Below are 5,482 nucleotides of genomic sequence, written 5' to 3' on the forward strand. Positions count from 1 at the left end.
TAATTGAAAGCGAGAATCCACAGGGAGGTTTTAGAAGAGGAATACGAGTGGCAGAACGACAAAGGTCTTTGTGTTTCCACAAATAGACTTAATAATTATTCTGTCTCCTTTGCGTCATAAAACCCCCACCTCGCTTTTCCTAGTACAGTCTTTCAGAACACGTTATGCACTTTTGCATTTGCATTACTTATGCAGTTTTCATTACTTCTAAGATGATACACATTACTTGATCTGTTTGGTCTACTGCATTAGCTTGTGTCCTCTAAAATCAAGGCATTCTCATGAGGGGACACATTCAAACATTTTAGCTTTGCTTTGTTTTATTTTTGGAGGGTTTTACATAACGACACAATGTTTAAAATGCACGGGGGGACAGATATTCAAATAATATAAAAAAAACATATAAGCCAAGTGCACATCTCTCCTCCACTCAAGCGTGAATATGTAGTTTCCAAAAGCATCTTCATTCCACTGAGTCAGCCCTGCATAGTGCATATATGGGGATGGGCTAAAAACAAGGGGAAACAAAGTGTTGTAAAATTAGTCTGAAGGCATGCAATGCAATAAACAGAAGTTGAAAGGGGAAAAAAAAAACTTTAGCAACTCAACTCACAAGCATTTGACCTGAAAGTTGCCCAAAAATTGTCAAATGGCAATGGAACTTCCAATTATGGAATCAATTACAAATAAATCAAACAAGAATCATATCAAAATCAAATAATCTGCTATACTGGACAAGTTAAATTCCAATTTTCCAGTATCTTATTTTCTTCTTTGATTCTTATTTGAGCCCTTAATAATTTGTTTCAAATTGTGATAGAAATTCCTTTTGGGTATTTTGACATGGAATGTTGTAGGGAACTTAATTTAAGGTGCTGTTTCATGACCATTTTCAGCTTATCAGTATAAATGGTACACACTTATGTTTTATATGTTTAATTTATGCAACTGGGACAACTTCATACATGTTTTATAACATTCATGTCCACTAATTTGCTTCTAAAACTCATTACCCATGCAAGGCATTGTGCCAACATGAAACTATTTGGCTAATGATGTCTCCATATTTGGCTGAACTTTGCGGCACTGATGAGTTTATGCAAATGCAGATGTATACAGCACCATCAAACCATCAAAACCTCTTGGGTCTCAAGATGCTGACTGTTAACATTATTAATGCAGGGGCTGATTAACTCCCTGGAGTGTTTTTATCTTCAGGATTTGTTAAAACTCAGTGAAGTACACACACACACACTCAAAGTATTTTAAACTGGAAAATCGGAAAATTATCCAAGCAGAGTGGACTGAACCATCACAGTGTTTTTATCTTCAGGATTTGTTAATAGTGGAAGTACACACACACTCAATGTATTTTAAAATGGTAAATCAGAAAAATGATCCGAGCAGAGGGAATTGAACCATCACAGGCTGAAAGATGAGCAGGGAAGTGGTGGCTTGAAATATTAGACTATATGTTATCAAGTGGAATAGCAAGTGCATTTGTCTCTAAAAGTATTTTGATACCATGCTGATTTACTAGGGAAAAGCAAGGCTTAGAATTATATATAAAAACACATCTGGGATGTATACTCTTTTGCTAGAAAACATCGAATTTATTTCTGGTATGAAATAAAACTTGGATGCATATATAATTGTACAAAATTTACAAATTTACCACATTTTCTCAGGATTTATCTGTACCAAAAATCCAAAGATTTTAACATTTTCTTAAGAAAAAAGAGTGATGCTTGCCTATGCAAAACTCGCCACTATGAAGTAAGGTGTTGTAGGTGGTTTCCACTGTGTTTTTATGCGATCTGGGTGGTTGCTGGATGTTTACTGGCCCTGGACAAAAGAGGGCCTGTGCTATTTTGGACTTTACATATGTTTTTGTTAATGTTATGGTCTGCCAGCAACCCGGTCTCATGACAAGTCGTAATGATAGTACGAGACTGCAAAATCATACGAGTGGGCTCGTATAAAATTGAAAGACTTGTATACCCAATACGAAAAAGAAACGAACAAAGAACGAAGTAATTAAAATTTTTTCAAAAGCTTATCCCCTAACCCAAACCTAAACCTAAACATAAAGTCTAACCCATTACCCAAAACCTAAATCCAACCATGGTTTTAATAGGAAAACCACTGTTGTGTACTATGGAAGAAGCAGAAACATCAGGTTTTGAATGAGTGTTCTTACAGGTTTTCCTAAATGTAATTTCTAACCTGAAACCTAACCATAAACTGTAACCCCCAATCCAAACCCTGGCATAAATCAGTCATTTGCATAAATCAATATGGAATAACATAATTTTATCTGTGTAATGTATCGATTTAAAATTCTCTTTGCTGATTGGTTGGTCTCTATGGGAATAAAAGTCATACCTTTTCATACGATTATGATTTCGCCATCTCATTGCATTATTTCGAGCTGTCTTGTCACCAATCCCTAACCCTAATATGAGCAACGGTAGGGATTATGAATAGTAAAAGTGACCACCAATTATCAGTAAAGTACCAGATAACGCATTCAAAGAAGTGTGATTATGTAGTTTATGTAACTTAGTCTGTTTTTCTGTTTATTGGAGTGTGAGATGGGAACATATCTTGTTTTTACTCTTTTGCTCCCTTGAATGCAAATGGGCCAGATTGAACCCTGGGGTTTCAGTGTCCCCTGCTGCAGAATTAGAGGTAGGAGGGGGGCATCTCTTTAAGGAAATGAAAAATTATTTCTGCCCAATAAAAGTTTCAAGCTGAGGAAATATAACTCAAAAGGCTATTGTATAGTACATAACAACCATTTTTAAAGTTGTTAAATGGGCAGATAGGAATAAAGTGAGACCAGGGGAGGCATGTTGATCATAAAGGAAGGAGGAAATGATGTGGGGTAGATGGTGAGTTGAAGTGAAAGATTCCCTTTTTCCCTGGAGCGCGTTAGATGGAGACACAGATGTCAGTGAACACAAACTCCCAGGAGACTGTGAGGGACAGAAGCTGCTCTTTTCCAACATCTCACACACACTCTGGGAATGGAGTTTGTACTCCTTTAATTGGACCCATATAGTGACATAATGCACCTAAGTGTTTTCACTTCACCTGAATTCCCTTTGCAGCTGCTCTGAGACTGAAGTAACATAAACAACCAGATGGGACTTCTGTATGGTCCTGTTTGGACAGAAAACATCTTGTCTGCTTTTAGCCAATGTGTCCATTATGTAGCCAGCGCAGTGTATGCATTCTTCAGTCCTGTCCTAAAGCTAAAAGTGGTCATTAAAATGTGTTAAAAGAAGTCTGTGGTCTTACGTAATGCCGCACAATGCAATGTCCATCAAAACTCACTCCATTTGACTGCGCTGTCCTTCAAAAATGAGCATGGTAAGCAGTTCTGTACATGGTGCATCAGTTATAGAGATATCTAGACTGGTATGTTTTGCCTGGTGAATGGCTCAAAGTCGTCATTCAGGTGTGAATTCTGTTTTTTGGGCTGAAGTTCAGGAGTGACTATTTGCATTAGGTCTAAATAGCAGCTGCCACACAGTGTAGCTTTTTATCCTCCAATAGTCTGGTGGAAAAAACGAAATTGAGGACAAACTGTGGCCCTAGTGTCGTTGCAGTGGTGTAGAGCTCAATCCACTCAAATTTAAAGAGATAGTTCACCCAAAAATTTACATTCTTTCATTGTTTACTAACCCTCATGCCATCACAGATATGTTTTACTTTCTTTCTTCTAAAAATCATGAAGGAAGATTTTTAGAAGAATATTTCAGCTCTGTAGCAACAATGCAATTGAATGGTGGCCAGACCAACAAAATGGATATAAAGATCGGCATAAAAGTAATCCATAAGACTCTAATTGTTAAACCCATGTCTTCAGAAGCTATATTATAGGTATGGGTAAAAAAAATGATAAATATTTAAGTCCTTCATTACTATAATTGTGTACTTTCACTTCCACATTCTTCTTATTTGTTTTTTGGTGATCCGCATTTTTTGTCCACCTACTGTTTGGGGCTGGTCAAATGTGGAGATTTATAGAAAAACCAGGGATTTATATATATATATATATATATATATATATATATATATATATATATATATATATATATATATATATGTTTCTCACATACATATCATATTGATTCTGAAGACATGGGTTTAACCACTGGAGTTGTATCGATTACGTTTATGCTGCCTTAATATGCTTTTTGGACCTTCAGATTTCTGGCCACCATTCACTTGCATTGTGAGAACCAAAAGAGCTGATATTCTTTTAAAAATCTTTGTTTGTGTTCTTTAGAAGAAAGAAAGTCATACACATTTGGGATGGCATGAGGGTGAGTAAATGATGGGAGAATTTTCATTTTGGTTGAACTATCCCTTTAAAGTATGAATTGAACATAATTATTTTCTTCCAATTGCGTTGTATAAGATTATTAGCTAAAACGTATACTTACAAGAAAATGGCATGTAAATGGATTATTGGTTAAATAAAGATGGAATATAATCCTTCAGCACATCTTAATATAATCCAGGGTGTGCTGAGTGACTTCAGCCAGGTCTCCTGGTTGCTTGTGAGGGTGGAGTCACATAGGGGAACCTCCTTGTGGTCACTATAATGTGTGGTTTCTTGCTCTTGGTGGGGTGAGTTGTGTGTGGATGCCGCAGAGAATAGCCTCCACACACAAATGTGGGCCTCCACATGCGCTACGTCTCCGTGGTAACCCGCTCAACAAGCCAAGTGATAAAATGCGTGGATTGACAGTCTCAGACGCGGAGGCAACTGAGATTCGTCCTCCGCCATCCGGATTGAGTCGAGTCACTGCCACCACGAGGACTTAGAGCACATTGGGAACTGGGCATTCCAAATTGGGGAGAAAAGGGGAGAAAAAATAAGAAAAGAAAAAAAACTATGATTTTTCTTGATTGTGAATAACACTTATGTTTTGGTTGGGGTCTGAGGGACCTCAAGAACTTAAAAACATACTTAGCATTTAAGAATCAAACATCCTATGTGAATGTCACATTACTTATGTTTGGTTTAAGGAATGCAACTTTCATATTGACAGCAAACAGAAACAAAATTTCAGTCAGTCACCTCTCTAAATATGTATAAGTGTGGTGTATGAAACAACATGGTTAATCGTTCAATATTATCTACCTAATGAGGGGTTTAAATTACATCATTTCACATTGTTGGGGTCTCTGAGACCCAATTGCTGTATTCATTTCACCTGCACAGCACACACGTCACACTGACGGTCGTTATTTTTTACGTCCTTTACATGTTCTTCAATGGCATTGCAAGGCAGTTTGACGTAACTTTTGGTCCTGAGAGAGAGAAAGAGAGAGAGAGAGAGAGAGAGAGAGAGAGAGAGAGAGAGAGAGAGAGAGAGAGAGCTTTACTGATTAATGCTGAATTTTGGTAGCGCGCGCACAATGGGGTCATTAACATCCAGCGGCATCACGAGGGACCGAACAAAAT

This window comes from Xyrauchen texanus, chromosome 44, assembly GCF_025860055.1.
Source record: "Xyrauchen texanus isolate HMW12.3.18 chromosome 44, RBS_HiC_50CHRs, whole genome shotgun sequence".
NCBI classification, from domain to species: domain Eukaryota; kingdom Metazoa; phylum Chordata; class Actinopteri; order Cypriniformes; family Catostomidae; genus Xyrauchen; species Xyrauchen texanus.